Below are 19101 nucleotides of genomic sequence, written 5' to 3' on the forward strand. Positions count from 1 at the left end.
CTCAGAGGGGTGACACCCACGACGATAAGTTAAAAAAAATTCTTCAATTTTTTGAATGAACTGAACGCGTCAGTGTTGTTGAAATTATCCAGTAAAAAAGTATAAGGGTGGCGCGAACAAAAGATAAACGTTGGACTGTAGCCCACTTAAAGTCAAAAAGAAGAAGAATGAATGATTAGATTCCAAATGGTGGCTCTGAAACGTGTCGTTTGTTACATGGACGGAACTTTTGTCGTTAAAATTCTACAAACGAGTTGTAAGAGTTGAAGTGGTAGAAAAATTTCGGATCCAACGTAGTCCTACGTCCAAAATTTCATCACGGTCCATGCAAAAGATTCTGTCTTGAGCTATTTTTCGTTTTGGCTGGAAATGGCTGCTGATTTGAGTAACGATCCTTCATGACCTGGAGATTTGAGATAAGGATTTCATGAAGTGCATTTCACAATCGTTCGACAACGCTCCAACGATGTCAGGATCGAATTGAGCAGTTTTGTTGAGAAAGTAAAATATACAGGCGTATTCATTGGGTATATTATATATCTCTCTCGATGAAGATTTATGCGCAATACGATGGGCTGATCAAAACCATTGAAGTTTCGTGAGATCCTACCGGAAGCTTAAATAATAGATCGAGTGCACGAGTTCCTTCAACAAGCAGAACGTGAAACAGTCTGATCGAATAGACCATTTGGAGGTTTTGACCATTGATGGGAACGACGGATCCTGAATACCAGTTGAAGGAGGCCTCGATGTTGATAGCTCAGAAATTGGGTAAATCTGGTACTTTGATCTTGAGAAAGACCTTTTGGATACAGCTTGCACTGGAGAAATAAAACGCACTGGAATACTAACTAAATAACGGATGGATTATTTTCGCGATGCTTCACATGCATAAGTTGGATATGGAATAAATAATACACTCGACAAAAAAAAATAGTGGAACAGAGTTCGAAGTCGAAATTAGGAAATTTTTGAAATCCTGTAACTTCGTGATAAATCAACGCATGGAAATGGAATGTAAATCATTTTTAAGCTTAAACAACTTTTATCTTGGTGCGTGTAGATGTAGTGGACAAAAATATCGGGAAGAAATTAACAAACGATTTCTTTCCGTTTTTTGAAAGATTTTGTGGACTAACACAATTTTTTCCAACAATTTAACCTAATAATCCAACTTTGATTTGAAAGCCTATGACGTTCCTGTAGGACCTTTCAATACAGAGATATTTTTTGTTGTATGAAAAATTTCCTCTTCGTGTTTGATAACGAATGAATCAATAAATAATCATCGCACCGCAAAGGCCGTTTTGAAAACTACACAAGGATAGGTTTGACGAAAAAAAGAATTTAAATTTTTTGCTTCGATTTAAAAAAAAAATATTATAGTGATTTTAATAGTGTTTTACAAAATCTGCTGTAATTCTGCAAAAATTGCAGTAAGTTCTGATATTTGCAGGCAAAGTTTTAGCCGAGTATATCCACTACACCCCTATGAACGATTTATATTGATACGTTTAGCCGTTTTTTCTAGCCGATCGATCAAAGTTTGGAGTTAAATAGAGGAGCACTTTATCGCAAATTATACCAGAAATACAAAATGCTATGCGTACCCTCGAAATTAACGATTCACAACTTCCGATCCTAAACTATTCCTAAACTTCTTGAAATTCACGAAGTTACAGCATTCCAAAAATTACGATTTCGACTTTGCACTCTGTTACTCTTATTGCCTCGTCGAGTGTAGAATGGGGATTTTGGAACATCCAAAGAACGCTTCCAAATCTTGAAGTTGGTTTGAAACTGTTACTAACCTTTTAATAAAATCATTTTCTAGCTGTCCGACCAATGAGATCGGCGCGAATCAGACGTAAAATTTAGTGTCAGTCCCCATGGACCAACGCGATGCTCAACGTGGTGGATGAATTGGCTTTATAGTCAACTGAAAGTGAATTAACTAATGTCTATTGACATTGATTTTTTGTTCAGAAAATTTACTGCTGTTAGTCGAGAGGCGTGAAGATATTATGATCTTGTTCCTTTCATTTGATAAGTTTCTGGATTCGATAGACGTCTTTTTTCATTGAAAAAAAACTAATCAAACTTTTGATAACAAGGTTTGATTTGAGGGATGGCCTTAGACAACCGCTCCGGGTGTCACCCGGTCACGCTATGCCACTGCGTTCAACCATCCGTTCAGCTGATTTGGCGGACTCATGAAGCGCCTAAAATGTCACATTCACATTCACATTGTCACCGTATATCTTGAGTATATCTTGACCGTCAACGTCCCGTGATCTTCAACGAAATTTCATGGTATAAAAGGCATAAAATATCGTTGCTAGAAAAGTTTGCAGTTTGTGTTGTTTCGCAATCTTAGGCGAAACATCGTTAGCCCTCATGAAAAGGCTGTCGCTGAAGGAGTTGCCATTCGAACATTTCAATTCTGGATGAACCAAGAGTTACAGCTGATGAGCTGGTAGCACTAACCAAATCTCTTAATAACATGAAGGCCCCTGGCTTCGATAACAACTTCAATATTGAGCTCAAGCACTTGAGCCATGGCTCATTTGTGTTCGTAGCCAAAATCTCGAATATATGCTGGGAGCTTCGCTACTTTCATTCAGTACAGAATCTAGCTAAAGTTATTCCAGTTTTGAAACCGGGGAAAGATCCTAGTATCTCTAAGAGCTATCGGTCCATCAGCTTGCTCTGTGCACTTTCTAAGTTGTTCGAGAAATGCATCCGAAGTCAATGTTTTGCTTTTGCGGATGAGCATGGTGTCGTTCCAGAGAAACAATTTGGTTTCCGTAAGGGAAGGTTCACCATTCATCAACTCACTAGTGTTTTCAATATAATACAGCGGAATAAGTCGCTGTCCAAGACGACAGCAATTGTGCTCTTGGACATTGAAAAAGCTTTCGATAATGTGTGGCGCGATGGTCTGATGTACAAGCAGCACTGATTCAATTTTCCAATGTAACTTACTAAGATTTAGAAATTTAGAATTTTGGGAATTGTCTCTCTGATAGAAAGTATCGGGTATCCCTGCATAAAGCGTGGTAAGAGAAGTTCAATATAGGTGCAGGTGTGACCCAAGGAACTATCCTTGGGTCCGTTCTGTACAACATTTATACTGCGGACATACCATCGCTTCCGGATGATGCGATATTGTCCCAATTTGCCGATGACACTGCGATTTTGTGTCAAAGTCGTGCCATCGGTGCTCTGACTCGTGAATTACAGGGTGGACTCTAACAGAGTATTATACCAGTTGGAAAATTGTTATCAATGTGGCAAAGACTCAGGCTATTCTATTCCTGCATTCGCAATTTCCTAGACTTGTTCCGACTGATAACCTCAGAATTCGATTCGGTGACTCACTTACCGGATAGTCCAGAAAAGTGGTCTACTCAAGACTAACTCTAGACAGTCATCTGATTTTTAGGTCTCACGTTAATAAAATCGTCACGAAATGTAATACCCTGTTCCGGTCGTTGTATTCGTTGATTGGTAGAAATTTTAAACTTTGTTTGAAAAATAAGAAAAACAGGCTATCTGTTAGCAGATCATTTTCCCTGCAATTAAGTATGCGGTTCTTGTATGGAGGGGCTGTGCGAGGACACACAGACTGAGACTCCAGCAAGTTCAGAATAATTTTCTGAAGATAATTCTGAATCTGTCCCCTAGGGCGAGAACAACGAAAGTTCACGAAAGAGCCTGCCTGGATACCCTGGATGAGAAATTCCACAAATATCTTCAGAAGACTGAAATTTGATTGTCCGGAATTTGTATAGTAATTTCATAGGTTTAGGTTAAGGTTAAGTCAAGTAAGTAGTTTATTTTAATAATTTGAAAAAAAAACAATTTTAAATGTCCAACATAAAAAAATCATATCATATAAAACGTGTATTTCATAATGTAATTTCCTTATCTAGAATTAATCTAGAACTAAGATGCAAAGCAAAAGCTGTTCACTTAACTTGCAAAAACATTGTATAAAACAAAAATCAAATGGAATGAATATATATTTATGTAAAAAACAGTTATAAAGGGCGAACACGAAATTATTGCGACACCGAAAATGTCATGCCAATTTTCTTATAATGTTTAGAATCAAACCAAAATTTGAGGGTAGTTTTATACATATATTTACTTCAAAAATCAAAAGAAAAGTTAATCGATGGAGCCTTGAGTGTAAAATTGAACGCATTTTCGCTTGATGCCCTCCATCAAAGTCTTTACAGTGTCATCCGGTACCAGTTTCTCAGTTTTTTTTTCCATTTTCTTAACATGTCCTTCTCGTCTTTGACTGTCTTCTTGCTCTTCCGAAGTTCCCGCTTCATTATTGCCCAGTACTGCTACACCGGGCGCAGCTCCGGACAGTTTGGCGGGTTCATGTCCTTTGGAACAAAATAGACAGAATTGGCCTCATACCATTCCAGGACACTTTTAGAATAGTGGCATGATGCCAAATCTGGCCAAAATAGCGGAGCTTCCGCTGCTGCAAGAACGGCAAAAGGCGCTTCTCGAGGCACTCAGATTTGTAGATCTCGCCATTTACTGTGCCCTTTGTCACGAAAGGCTCACTCCCCAGTCCGCAAGAGCAGATGGCCTGCCAAACGAGATATTTGGAGGCGAACTTCGACATTTTCTTCTTCTTAAATTTGTCGTCCACATCGAACTTGCTCTTGCCGGTGAAAAACTCCAACCCCGGAATTTGCTTAAAATCGGCTTTTATATACGTTTCGTCGTCCATCACACAGCAGCCATATTTTGTCAGCATCTTCTCGTAGAGCTTCTGTGCCCGAGTTTCAGCCGTCGATTGTTGCCGCTCATCGCGGTTTGGGAAGTTCTGTACCTTGTATGTATGTAGTCCAGCTCTCTTCTTTGCATTCTGGACGTAGCTCTGCGACATGCCGATCTTTTTAGCCAAATCACGGCTTGAGACGTTGGGATTTGCTTTAATCACCCGCTTCACCTTTCCCTCCGTCTTTTTGTTCTCTGGTCCCGGTTTTCTTCCAGCTCCTTTGCCGTGGTCCAACGTCAACCGCTCCTGGAACCGCTTCAACAATCTGGAGACGGTTGAATGGTGAATGTTCAACATTTTTCCCAACTGCCGGTGCGACAGGTCAGGAAATTCCAGGTGTTTGGAAAGAATTTGTTCTCTCGACTCGCGTTGGTTCACCTCCATTTTCGTTGAATCGAAAAACACGACTTCGAGTTTGACAGCATGTAGACAATACACATCAATGAGAAAGTGTGCAAAATTTGGTTGATTTTTACCCAATGGTAAAAAAGTTATGCCGTGTTGAATTTGTCGCAATAATTTCGTGTTCGCCCTTTAGTAAGTCTGTTACTAATACTAATAATCACATCACCGACTATGCTCACTCACAATCATTACAACCATTTCACGTTGCCCCACTTTGTGATACGTTGGTAATCCGTTCAAAGAGAACACAGTTAATCATCAGTCAATCTGAGAGATATGATACGTAGCTCTGCAATTCACATTTTGTCGAAACAAACGGTGAAATTTGATATCGATCCTAACGAAATTACATGTTTTCCCACCCACCCGGTTGAACCCTGCTCAGACGGCGCTCTCAAAAGAGAAGATGCATAATAGATGACATTCTCTCTTTCCCGATGGCTTTTCTCTTCTTACGTATCAAAATACCACGCGTCAGGACCCACCACCCATCGGGAAGAAAGCTTACATGCAAAGAGCATTGCTCCTAGATGAAAAGTGGAATTTCTCAGCACTTTTCGTTATGCGATGGAATCAAGATAAAACATCGGGTAATCTCCCTGCAGCATTCATTCCTTGTACCGAAGCCATTCGAGCTGGATCTCCTGTGAATTGTCAGAGTTTATAATACTTTGAAATATTTTCTCCGTGGCTTGAATTGTGCAGATTTGATTTGTGGGAAAGTTTTCTAGTTCTAGTTCAGCCAAAATAGTGCGTAAGTGTTCTGTGACCAAATGTCTCTGACGAAAACAGTTTCAGAACTACATCAAATCTCGGTGTGATAAAACCAAAGGATGCGCAAATCGTAATCGTTGAAAGATATGTTGTTGCGGAAAAGGAATACGAGAATTCGATAAGAAAGTGGAAATTTGTGCGGGTTTTGATTACGGACACAGCCTCGAGCTCGAAAAAATAATCACAGTTTAGAATCCACAAATAGATTCCAATGGTGTGCAATTTTCAGCCCAATCCGAAAAACAAACATTTGGCAGATTTCCGATTCCTGAACATCCCGCTCTTCTGTGTTTTTTTTTCTTTACTTGTGACATCCGGATACAAGGGAATTCGTGTATTTCACACTGCAATCCTGTATAATCCTTCTATTTGTTTTTTTTTTTTGTTTTCATCTGTACAATATACAAGAACGCAAATTGATACTGCAAAAGAATCCTCCTACGCGTGCGACTGACATCGGATTTATGGGGCAAATGGAATATGTCAAATTTATTTCAGTTATGAGCGAATAGCATGAAATAGGCATACCAATGCTCAGTGAAGTGAAACAGGGTTGGATGGTTAGATGGAAACACATCAGGAACGAGGCTTTGGAGTTGGAGAAAGGGTATTATGGAGCTATTGCCGTGGCATATACACAGCTCGTTGCTGTTTGTGTTTACTACTCTGTCAGAAAGGATTCTATCGTATTCAATTTTTGGCATGATGGTTTCGAACGAGGTTTGAGCGAACGCAACCCATATTTCGCTTCCGCCTATTGAGAGTAAAACGAGAATGAAAAAGCAATATTTCAGTTTTGCTACATTAGTTTTGTTATTTTTTCTCATCTACTGTTCACAGGGTTTTGCCATGAAACGTAGTTTTCATAACAATATAGTCAACATTTTTTAGCATACGCACACCGTTCACTAGTGACCGTGAACTTCTCTCATTTCTGGTTTCTTCCACGAATGTTGCTTAAATATTTAAAAATATGGAAGGAACCAGAGAAGAGAAATTCATAGATGGTTATAACCTAAATCTAGGAAGTTCGTCGAAAAGCAAACTTGCTTGATTGCTGCACGAACCGGTTTAGGGGTTACGCATGCTAAGTAAAATAATCAAAGCGAAATAAGTCGTAAATAGCTTACAAATCGTTTTATTCCCCTGTTAGGTGTGAACCATTGAGTCCATTGTTTGGAACTATTGTGGTATGTTCCATTTTTTTTCTACGCTTCAAGCTTACCTGCTGCTTATTGAGGAAGCAATAGGTTGATAGCTATAGCGAGAAATGTGCCAATCTGGACAAACTTGCTTAATACTTTGAGCCCCGAATTTTTCTTGCTGCGCTTTCCATTCAGCCCGCATCAAGAAATTTTGCACAATATCAGTGTCGGTCCCAGCTCCCAAAGATACTAATTGTATAAATAGAAAATAGTCAGAAATTCTACTAGGAAGTATTAACATTTTGTAGAACATCTAAAAACGAACCGTATATATTTTTATTTTATTATTTTGTAACTGTCAGTCTCAGTCAGTCAGCGCTTTCCTACCAAAAAGCTCAATCTCGGCCCCTAGGAACGTGGGGCTTAACGTGTTAATGAAATTTATATTCCTGATCGGCGATGCGCTAATCAAACATCGCTATAGAGCAGCTTTTTTAAGAAGTCGAAGTCAATCGTTTCAAGATTTCGCTCTCGGCATTTCAAAAGCGACAGATATCATCTAGAACGAAAGCTATGTTTCGAAGATGGAAGTTCCTCGGACAGTGTCCTGTTATAAGAGCTGTAAATGTGCTGAGGTCATCCTTGTTAAGACTCAACAACTGTTGAGTAACTTTCATACTTTCAATTGGATGGCCATCTATTCCAGGTCTTCCCATTTCTCCAGCTCACTCTTCAACAAACAATCAGGAATTCCTAAGAATGGTTCTAAACCAGTGGTATAGAACACGATTGAACTATTCAGAACACTAGGGCCTCCCATACTGAACGAGAAGATTCGATAACTTTGTATGGAATGTGACTCATGTCCTAGGTGCGGTCCAATCACTGTGAATTTCTGGAAATGGTCCAACCGGTAAGGGATTTAGTATGCTAAGTGCCCAGTTTTGTCCCCGACTAGTATTTTCGGCCATCTTTTAAGCTTCAGAGCGCTTTTCTCAGTCTCCAACTGAAAATATTGGTTCAAGGGTAACAGGTGAAGGATAGCCCCAAATATCTTCGAGAGTATACTTCGCATTGCTCCAGTTATAGCAGCGCATCCCAGTCGATGGAGTTTGTTCAGCTTTCCAAGTCGACCGCTGACCCGCTGTCGGAATCGAATTTTATTTCCTCTATCTTAAGATGCAGATTCTGTTTCTGCTTTTTGTTGAAGGTGAAAATTGTGTAAATTTTAAAGACCTCTACATCCTAGATATTACGTCGTCGAACTTTCCACGTACCATTGCAAAATGATCCAGGGAACGAATTTAAGCGGAAATTTGCATCTAAAGCACGACAGTTATTCTCTAGACAAAAACTGTCTTCTACAAAAAAAACATCGATCACTTTAAGTAAGATTAAGATATTGACAAGTTCTGCATTGCAAAATATTAGCCTTGATAAGCTCTGAAAGTCGTAGACAGTTTAAATGTACAATTTTATATATAAAAGTTAGATCGAAAAATCGTTTTGTTTTCATGATCACCCTAATGCAGCTTAGAAAAAAGTGCTAAATCGGTTTTCTTAACAGATATAAACAAAACCTCTTGTTTACCTCTATCTAGAAAAATACGAAAGTTTAATTCTTGAAAGTTTGAAAGATTTCACTTATCATTTTGGTTACCCTATTTTTGACAACACGAAAATAGGCGCTCCGTCATATGTAGCAATTTTGTCGGAGACGGTTCGTGTCTAGAGAATAACAATATTCGACAAAGTTATCTAAGTTATCAAAGTTATCTATGTCTAAGTAGCATTAGCGTGACCATGAGAACTAACGGTTTTACACTCATACTTTTGTATTTCAAATTGTACATTAAAACTGTCTTCAGACGACTTTTAGAGCTTATCAAGGCAAATATTTTGCAATACAGAACCGGTCAATATCATAATCTTACTCAAAGTTATCGATGTTATTTTACTCAAAAACAAATTTAGTTTACTCAAATACAAAAAATATCATACTTTAAAACATTTACATTATGTAGAATCAAATATATCCTTTCAAATACCGTCAATAAACATTTTTCATGTTTACCCAATTAAAACGACAAACAAATGAAAAGAGCGTATTTCTTTTAAAAAAGTAGAAAGGTCTGCGCCTAGGGGCATGGACGGAAGTTTGACGTAGGACTGTGATTGTTCAGAATAGTTGTTTTTTTTAAATCCAATTCTTTTCATTGCTCGAAAATCTTTTGAAACCCCTAATAGTAACCCTGAAAATGGCCGTTTGTTATATATACTCTTAACCGTCAAACTTAACCGTTGTAACGAACAAAAAAAGAAAATAAGCCTCTGGCAGGAAGTTCAACTGTCTAACTGAAAATAATTAATGAATATCAATGTGACACACAATAGGAATGGTAGATGAAGTATATGTGGATCGGTAAACAAAAAAAATATATATCAGATCACAACATGCTCAACCAAATCAAAACCTTCGTAAGCAACTCATGTTGTTCGAAATATAAAAAGGAAGTTTTGATTTTGCCCATTTTCTGACGCTGAGATTATTCAAAGCATTATCAACTAGGAATTATTTTGACACAATCAGGCAATAAAGATTGATTTTTCTTGCATTTTCGGGAACTTCAAAGCACATGAAAGAATTTTCCAAATGTGTTTCTACCCCAATTGGACATGTCCCTGAAAATATTCGAATGCGCGACAAATTCGATAACCATGATCTTATGGATTTCTACTCTATATTCGTTCCAGAAGCACTAAGAAAATATGATCTTTTTTATTGCTCTATGTTTGTATCCACATATCCACATATATTTGGGAGCAACTGTTTTCCATTATGGAACAAGTCAAGGAACAAAATAACTGATGATCATTTGGGAAAATCGCTTCGAATAGTATGTATAGAAGTATGTTTGCAATTCAGCATTTTCTATATTGAAATAGACAAAAAAAAATACTGTAATAAGTTTTTTGTAATGATCAAGTCCACGCCAAAATGGCCAAAACCCAGCAAATTTTTGAATCGCCCCTCTCTGATTTCTTTCAAAGTTGGTACTGGAAACTACCTAAAATCACAATTTATATTATCGTATGACGAATTTAAGTTACGATTGATTTATTAGAAGGGCGTATTCAGAATGATTGATTTTTCTTTAAAAAAATCTTGAGTCAAAATCCAGATGTCTGATTAAAATATGATGTTTGACAAAGCTATTGGAAAATAAATGAACTATTTAGAAAAACATTTCAAAATCATTGTTAAAAGATCTTACTCAATAATTTAATTCAATATCTAAAAGTTTCATATCTTTTATATCTCGACATTTTTGTATATTTTTATTGAAAAACTCTTACAATTTAACAATGTTTGACGTATAGTAGTTCATTACTTCATTAAATTCTTTACTTTATGAAGTCGTAGCCATTTAAGAAAAGTAAGATGAAGAATAGAATCTACATGTGATTTAACATGTAGTGTGACTTACTATTGTAGCGTTTTCGCAATGGGTTACTGTAACTGCGAATTAACCGTTGCCATTGAGGAATCCACACGTTATATTTAAATGAACCCACTCGCTCTATTACCACTTCAGGTACCTAGTTCCAATGGTTGCCTCGGTGTACTTGTGCATATACCTGGTCCTGGACGTCGCAGTACTCCTTCTTGGCTCCATGCATGAAACCGTTGGTTCCGCTTAATGTAGGTGTTCTTGTTGGGCTTACTAGGTGGACGAAGTAGTTCGAACGATGTCTAAAGGGTGTGTCACATCAAATTGCATCACGGAAAAAACGCGGTAGAAATTTAATTTTTAGGAATTATATCTTCAGCTTTCGCTTATAATCAGATAAGAGTGTATAGATCACGTTGGCCATGCTTCACTGTAAATTTTTCGTAAATTTGGAAAAATGTCGTCGAACGAAAAAGAGCGTCGTGAATTAATCCTGTGCACTCATTTCGAGAATCCGGAGTTGTCACATCGGGACATCGGTAAGATGCTGGGAATCGTCCAATCCACGGTCAGCAGAGTACTAAAACGATACTTCGAGAACCTAACCATCGACCGGAAGGTGAAGAACAGCAAAAATGGATGCTCCGTCAGTGAAAAAGATCACAAGCGCGTAGTTAAGCAGTTTAGACATGATCCGAGAAGTTCGGTCCGGGATGTCGCCAATAAGCTGAATTTGTCAAGTTCATTCGTCCAGCGGACCAAGCAGCGGGAGGGCCTGCGTACATACAAGGTTCAGAAGGCTCCTAATCGCGACGAAAGGCAAAACATGGTGGGGAAGACGCGAGCCCGGAAGCTGTACACCGAAATGCTGACGAAGCCGCATTGTCTGGTAATGGACGACGAAACCTACGTCAAAGCGGACTTTCGTCAGCTGCCGGGCCTGTTGTTCTTCTCCGCAGAGGACAAATTCAGCGTTCCGAAGGAGATTCGCAAGCAGAAACTATGTGGCAAGCGATCTGCTCTTGCGGATAGCGGAGCGCCCCCTTCGTGATGACCGGCACGGTAAACGGGCAGGTTTACCTTAAGGCCAGGCGCAAATTGAGACGCGTATAGCGCGAGCATCTTGGCGCGATCTAGCGCCTGTTTTTGTGACTAATGAAAACAGATAGAACGGCGCAAATTGGTCAAATGACGCGAGATAGTGGAGCGCTCGTGAGACACGATTCTCGTGACGCTGTGGCTGAATCACAGTTTCTCGTGCTGGTCGTGCCGGTTGTGGTGGTTGTGTTGGTGAACAATCATATAGCGCCGTGAGTCTGATACTGTATGGTTGTACTGGACGGGTGGTTGTGTTAGTAAATAAATATATCGCGCAACCCTGTGTGAATTAGATATTATATGCGAGTGACATGTTATTTACACCAAACTGCGATTCAATATGCGCTCCCCCACGCTACATTTGTGGCACGTATGAGTCGTGTTGGTAGTCTCGTGTTCGCTTACGAGCGCTATACGTTTCTCAATTTGCGCCTAGCCTAAGGAGTGCCTACAGAAGCGCTTACTACCACTATTGAAGCAGCACGAGGGCCCGACCATCTTCTGGCCGGATCTCGCTTCGTGCCACTATTCAAAGGACGTGTTGGAGTGGTACGAAGCCAACGGGGTCACCTTCGTGCCAAAGGAAATGAACCCGCCCAACGCGCCGGAGCTTCACCCAATAGAGAAATATTAGGCGATTATGAAGCAGGCTCTCCGGAAGAACCCAAAAGTTGTCAAATCGGAGGCGGACTTCAAGAGAAAATGGATTTCTGTTAAAAAAAACTACAACCTGACGTTGTACAGAACCTTATGGACGGGGTAAAGAGGAAGGTGCGAGCATACGGGATTGGGCTCGAAGTATGAATAAAAAGAAAATGCCAAAAGTTGTTTGATAGTTTTTATTTTACTGTCTAAAATTTTCAAAAGGATCGGTCTACTGGGCGAATTTCTACAGCGTTTTTTCCGTGATGCAATTTGATGTGACACACCCTTTAGTAATACATCTGCGGGGGATTTCCCTCCAGGAGCACTACGACAGGGCGTTCATCTGTAGCAGAGTAAGTGTCCATTACATTGTGTGGCTGTTTAAAGATGCATGATACCATTTGATTCACACAAGTGGCGAAACCAATACCTCCAGCATTCCAAACACCTATAATCTGGCGTAAAATTGCGATCGTAGCCAATAGACGTAATTTCTCGCCAACGATCGCATGTGCTCGACGCCTTGGTTCCCTCTATGACGTCGCTGCAGAATTTTGTAACTTCCTCGCTACCACATCCGCTCAGCGTACATCAGATCTTTTGGAGTTGCGTACAATGATTCACTTTGCGTGAAAAACTGATGAATCTCCAATCCTTCCGAGACGGTTGTTAGGCCATCCGTTAATTACGTTTTCCTTATATCGGATTCCTTGGGAGATTTGGGTCCGCACTCGAATATCTGGCATTGAGTTCCTGAAGCATAAAATCGACGCACACTCGGTAGCTCATAAAATCTTAATTCTCATCCTTCATCGGCTGAAGGCACTGATATCAACGATGGAAGATAGATACTGACGTGTCAAAACTAAAGTCCTAAGCATGGTAATGGTCTTATCAAACGAAAATTTGATAGCTAAGGAAGTATGAACGAAGTATATCGTTCGTGGGCGATTGATATAATTAAAAATCGAAAAAGGGTTCGAGTCAATGTTTGCTTCTAAAAAGGGATGTTCTTAGGGAAAAATATTGTAGCTTATACCCCAAATAAACTTTCTTTTTTTTTTTCGAAAAATAGCATTTCAAATACATCCAAAAGACATTTTTCTTTGCCACTTCATACTTTGCACTTGTTCCATTTAATTCAGAGTTACAACGAATCATTAAATTATAATTCATCTGCTCGAGCTGCATTTATCAGATCGTCTGTGAAAATTCGAATATAAAATACACTCCAATATAATCTCAAATATCAACTCGAACAAAAATGTTCAACATTACTGCAAACAACATCCGGTGATTAAATCAGTGTTTCCGCCCCCAACAACGAGTAAACTGTGAGCATTTAGTATCGCTATCCCAAATGAAGCCAATTGAGGGATGGGAAAAAAGAATGATGGGAAAGAAAGCAAAGCAAAATTGTTTGCCGTGTAATGGTGATGGCACTTAACTACTTGCTTCGTACCGACGTCCGACGAATCTTGCCCTCGGAAAGCGAACGCTCACACGCACAGAAAATCTGGTCCACTGACACCTATTGACAGGACACTCGAGCGTGAATGTAATCGCAGCTTTTCCGAACGCAATAAGCGAATTCGATGGGAAAGCGTACCACGGGATGGTCATCCATTCGATGGCAAATATTGACGCTAGATAGCGAAATGGGGTGGTCTTGGTACAGCTGATACGAGAATGATAAAACTTCCGTTCGCTGTTTTACATGGAATTTATTGGATTTTTATTGCAGAATCAAAGGTGATGCCAACGGAATATGATATTCCCGAGCCATAAAGTACCTCCATCAGGCATTGATTTTATGGTCACGTACTTACTCGGCTGGTTTTCAACACCACTTACATGAGTGTACACAATGTGTACAATCTGAGAAACGGTAAACGCAATATAGTAGACATGAATGGGCTCACTAGAGCCCTCTGTTGTATCCTGTTTCTGAAGCTAAATAATAGGTCATGCCCCGGGGCCACCTAGAGTCACTCCACGCTCGCAGCACCAGAGAATGGAGAAATACCATCTTGTTGATTGTGAAGGGACCGTTTATATGATAATGCTTTTGTGCTGCAGCTCACGTCTCAATAGGACTCATGACATTACCATATCTCGCGTTGTCATGCTCGTCGGTGCCCACCGGCTAGATAATAAAATCAGATGATCCTCTACACGTACCACATGCCGGTGCTGCTAGTTGGATAGGGGTGAGTGGGTTGCCTCTTGGACAAAAATACTTTTGGTGTGATTTTTGGATGTTGTGAACAAACTAGAGTCATCCCATGTCAATGTTGTGGAAAATAAATTAGGATTCTTTCCTGTTTTACTGTTTCGTACATAGCGCAAGTCACTTTACTGTCCTGCTAGGTTTAATTCCCAAGGACGACCTCTGATACAGGGAACATCATCTTTCGAAGCTGCTTCCCAATCAAATCTAATCAAATACTTTTTCAAATTCTAAAAATAAAAATTTCATTGTCTACGTCCAAAAAAAAGTGGTACACATATTATTCGCCATTTTCTTTCAAATCAGCTCATAAACAAAGCGAACGAGTCTTGTGGACAAAATGGACGCTGGACATACTCAACTTTTTGCAGACTGTCATATGCGTCATATGGAGTTCGAACAACCGAAGAATACTCCATAATCAAAACATTCGGTGGTTCGAAATGAAAAATAAGCCCAAGCGCTGTGGATATTTTGGAAACTGCATATAACGGGTGTCCCACATCAAATTCGAACTGAAGGAGAAATGCGGTCTGAATGGATGTTCCACAACATGGGCTGAAAAGCCCCGGGATATTTAATGAAAACAGTCGTTTTTTGGGCCAAGCTGTATTTATTCCTCAACATAGTTTTTTTTCGAGGGCAATACACTTGGTATAGTGAGTTTCCAACATTTGATAGCCTTTCTGTAGTGCGAAACATCTAAGTCTCCGAAATATGCCTCAGTTCCACTCTGCAGACTACCTATTGGACTCAGGAGTGTGGTAATGAATCCACGTTTCATCCATTGTTACAGAACGTCGAAAGAAGTCCGCTTGATTACGCTTGAACAACGCCAAACGGTCGACGGTCAGCAAACGCGGCACTCATCGCGCGAATAGCTTTTTCATGTCCAAAATGTCGTGCAAAATGTATCCATTCTCGCTGATCGTGAGCCACAGAAGAATTTTTCTGACGACTTGGTGTGAGAGATATATTTGACGTGGAGGAAAGCGATGACGTTGAATCGTTCGATCGCCAGTCGTTGCAGTCCAGTGTCAAGTCAAGATTTTTTTCACCAGCACCTTTAGTCGCTCCTTCTGGATAATTGCCTGCTGCTCAGACACGGCTGACATCGACTGATGCTTTCGCATAGAATCGTCAATTTTGGCAAGTTACTTCTTCGCCAAAACCTCCGAAGTTTTACAGAAATGTGAAGAAATGACCCCGTAAATACTTTAAAACGGAGTGACGTAAGCGCCATTTCTACCATGATGTGACGTAAAGTAAAGTTGACTGTTATGAGATCTGATCTGATGGCATAGGATGAACAAGATGGGACAGTCCATTTCGCATTACAATTTTTTTGTAACGGTCGTTTAGCGTAGTGAAAGTCACAAGCCCTTTTTTTTTGAAAGGAACCACTTTTTCGAAGACCACGTCATGTCAAATGTTTTGACGTAGGACTACGTCTTTCATTTTTATACCGGGGTGTAAAATCAAAGTTTCGAAAACGAAAGCGTTACGCCGGAGACCGAGATTTTAAGCGTTAATAGCTCCTAAACAACTGAACGAAATGGTATGATAAACACTTCATTCGAAAGATAAAAAATCTACGCGTTCTATACTTGTTACTTTTTGATCCAAAAACTTGTTTCAATAGTCTTAAAATTGCCTTCAAAACAGGCTATTGAAATCACCAATCGGTATATAAGCGAGCGCCGCTCGGAAATCCACTCAGTTCAAATTGAACAGCGATTGGAGCATGTTGTCGCTGTTGTGGTGAAGCTCTTCGTTTATCATGAAAGCGCGGATGAACGGTGTCACCAAGAGCCTGTTTGTGCACCTTAGGCCAGAAGGGAATCCATCAGGAGGAGAGTGATGCCACAAACGGTTCCCCGGGAAGATCTCGAAGCAGCCGCTACACACACACACACACACACACACATACACGCGCGGAATTCTTTCCGTTTGGATGCCATTCAGCATCGAGAAAGATCCGGAAAATTATCTGCCAGTTCCTCTGGGAATTTAAAAATACATTCATGTGAAAGAGTTTATTTGAATGTTTTCTATCCATGTTACACTGTGACCAAATATGTTTCAATCAAGTGCTATTAACAGAAGGTTATCGAGTTAGCATGAACCACTGGTGGGCTTCCAGTATCGAGGAAAATGTGGAAATATCTAATCGTTACTGAAAATAATCTGCCAGTTCCTCTGGGAATTTGAAAATACATTCATGTGAAAGAGTTTATTTGAATGTTTTCTATCCATGTAACACTGTGACCAAATACATTTGGTTTTGTGATTTTTCAATCAATAACAGGATAGCTTCTGAAGATTATTCTTCCCCATCAGTAGGATATTTCCGTATCCAATATTGTATGCGCCCGCAATCGATTATTGCTCAGTCGCCGAAAGTTCCGAACTCAGAGTTCATTCCCCTCATTCCCCTCTAGTTTGCCTTCTAAATTGCCATCGTAAACCACGCCTTCTCCCGATTCAATCACGGACAAAAAGCATACTTAAGCGATATTCTGGTGGTGAGACGCATTAATTTTTCGTGAGGACATCGACAAGACAACATTGTTGCTGAGGGTGAAGGATCGAGATCTGCCCTGAAACGCAAGCAGTTTGTTTGAAACTGTGAGGGAGCACAGAGAAGCCGATCCTTCAGGAGAAGAGAATGTGACCATCGAAGCAGCCGCATTTTTCAATCAAGTGCTATTAACAGGTGGTTATCGAGTTAGTATTAACCACTGGTGGGCTTCCAGTATCGAGGAAAATGTTGAAATATCTAATCGTTGCTGGAAAATAATCTGCCAGTTCCCCTTGGAATTGAAAATTACATTCAAGCGAAAGAGTTTAATTGAATGTTTTCTATCCATAAAATATCCATATAATACATTTGGGTTTGTGATTTGTCAATCAAGTGCAGTTAGCAGGAAAGTTTCTGAAGATTATTCTTCAGAACAAGGTTTTTCGTATCCTATATTGGATGTATAAAACCTTGTGCCTCCAACGTAACGCTCTCGTTTTCGAAGTCCCCCAAATATTCATTTATTCATTCATTCAGAATGGATTTAGATTCAACTTCAAACAAATGATCTCTAAATCAACGATAGTCCTACGTCACCCTTGCGGTTATACCATAGATATAACCCACTTCCTGTTTTTATGAAAAATAAAGGGTGTGTCACATCAAATTACATCACGGAAAAAACGCTGTAGAAATTCGTCCAGTAGACCGATCCTTTTGAAAATTTTAGACAGTAAAATAAAAACTATTAAACAACTTTTGGCATTTTCTTTTTATTCATACTTCGAGCCCAAGCCCGTATGGTCGCACCTTCCTCTTTACCCCGTCCATAAGGTTCTGTACAACGTCAGGTTGTAGTTTTTTTTGAACAGAAATCCATTTTCTCTTCCGCCTCCGATTTGACAACTTTTGGATTTTTCCGGAGGGCCTGCTTCATAATCGCCCAATATTTCTCTATTGGGCGAAGCTCCGGCGCGTTGGGCGGGTTCATTTCCTTTGGCACGAAGGTGACCCCGTTGGCTTCGTACCACTCCAACACGTCCTTTGAATAGTGGCACGAAGCGAGATCCGGCCAGAAGATGGTCAGGCCCTCGTGCTGCTTCAATAGTGGTAGTAAGCGCTTCTGTAGGCACTCCTTAAGGTAAACCTGCCCGTTTACCGTGCCGGTCATCACGAAGGGGGCGCTCCGCTTTCCGCAAGAGAATTAATCAAGCAAATGAAACCAAATTTGGCATGTGGAGGTTTAAGGATGCAATAAATGTTTCTATGGTGTTAAGATACTCCTTCTCCCTATCTTAGAGGGGGCTGCCGTACAAATGAAACACAAATTTTTGCATTACCCGAGAATTAATCAAGCAAATTAAACCAAATAAGGCATATGGAAACTTTAGGGTGCAATGAATGTTTCTATGGTTGTTAGATACCCCTCCCCCCTCTCTTAGGGGTGGCTGCCATACAAATAAAACACAAATTTCTGCATTACTCGAGAATTAATCAAGTAAATGGGCGGGGCGAAGTTTGCCGGGTTAGCTAGTGTTTAATATAGGTGTATCCAATGTCAATGTCAATGTCATTAACCAGCTCGACGCACGCTGAAAATTCGAAAAATTATCACATTATCGCAAACTTTGATACTTTGTTGGTTGTTTCCACAATAAACTGACGTTGGTAACATAGCTTAAATGTGCTCCCGTGGCCGAGTGGTTAGCGTCCCACATCATAATGCCGGGAGTTCGGGTTCAATTCCCGTTCTGGCCGGGGGATTTTTCATAAAAAAAATTCCTTCCGACTTGCACTGTGGTCACGCGTCTTCTAGTGCTTGCCACTCCAGAATACATTCAAGGCGTATTATTCGGCATAGAAATTTCAACTAAGTACGCAAACTTTGATACTTTGTTGGTTGTTTCCACAATAAACTGACGTTGGTAACATAGCTTAAATGTGCTCTCGTGGCCGAGTGGTTAGCGTCCCACATCATAATGCCGGGAGTTCGGGTTCAATTCCCGTTCTGGCCGGGGGATTTT

At 40.0% G+C, this 19101-nt stretch overlaps 1 protein-coding gene across 4 annotated transcripts in view; it reads left to right on the forward strand.

Annotated features, from left to right (window-relative positions):
- The first annotated feature begins 5812 nt into the window (after positions 1 to 5812).
- Positions 5813 to 19101, forward strand: part of LOC129774506 (calmodulin) — a 48196-nt gene continuing 34907 nt past the window's right edge. The window contains exon 1 of one of the 4 annotated variants that reach the window (XM_055778254.1): positions 5813 to 5966. The gene's annotated coding sequence lies outside the window, so the exon portion shown is untranslated. Of the gene's footprint in view, positions 5967 to 5992; positions 6201 to 19101 lie in introns of those variants that run through there. The other 3 variants (XM_055778255.1, XM_055778256.1, XM_055778257.1) reach the window with 3 other exon arrangements.

Source organism: Toxorhynchites rutilus, chromosome 3 (genome assembly GCF_029784135.1).
Source record: "Toxorhynchites rutilus septentrionalis strain SRP chromosome 3, ASM2978413v1, whole genome shotgun sequence".
NCBI classification, from domain to species: domain Eukaryota; kingdom Metazoa; phylum Arthropoda; class Insecta; order Diptera; family Culicidae; genus Toxorhynchites; species Toxorhynchites rutilus.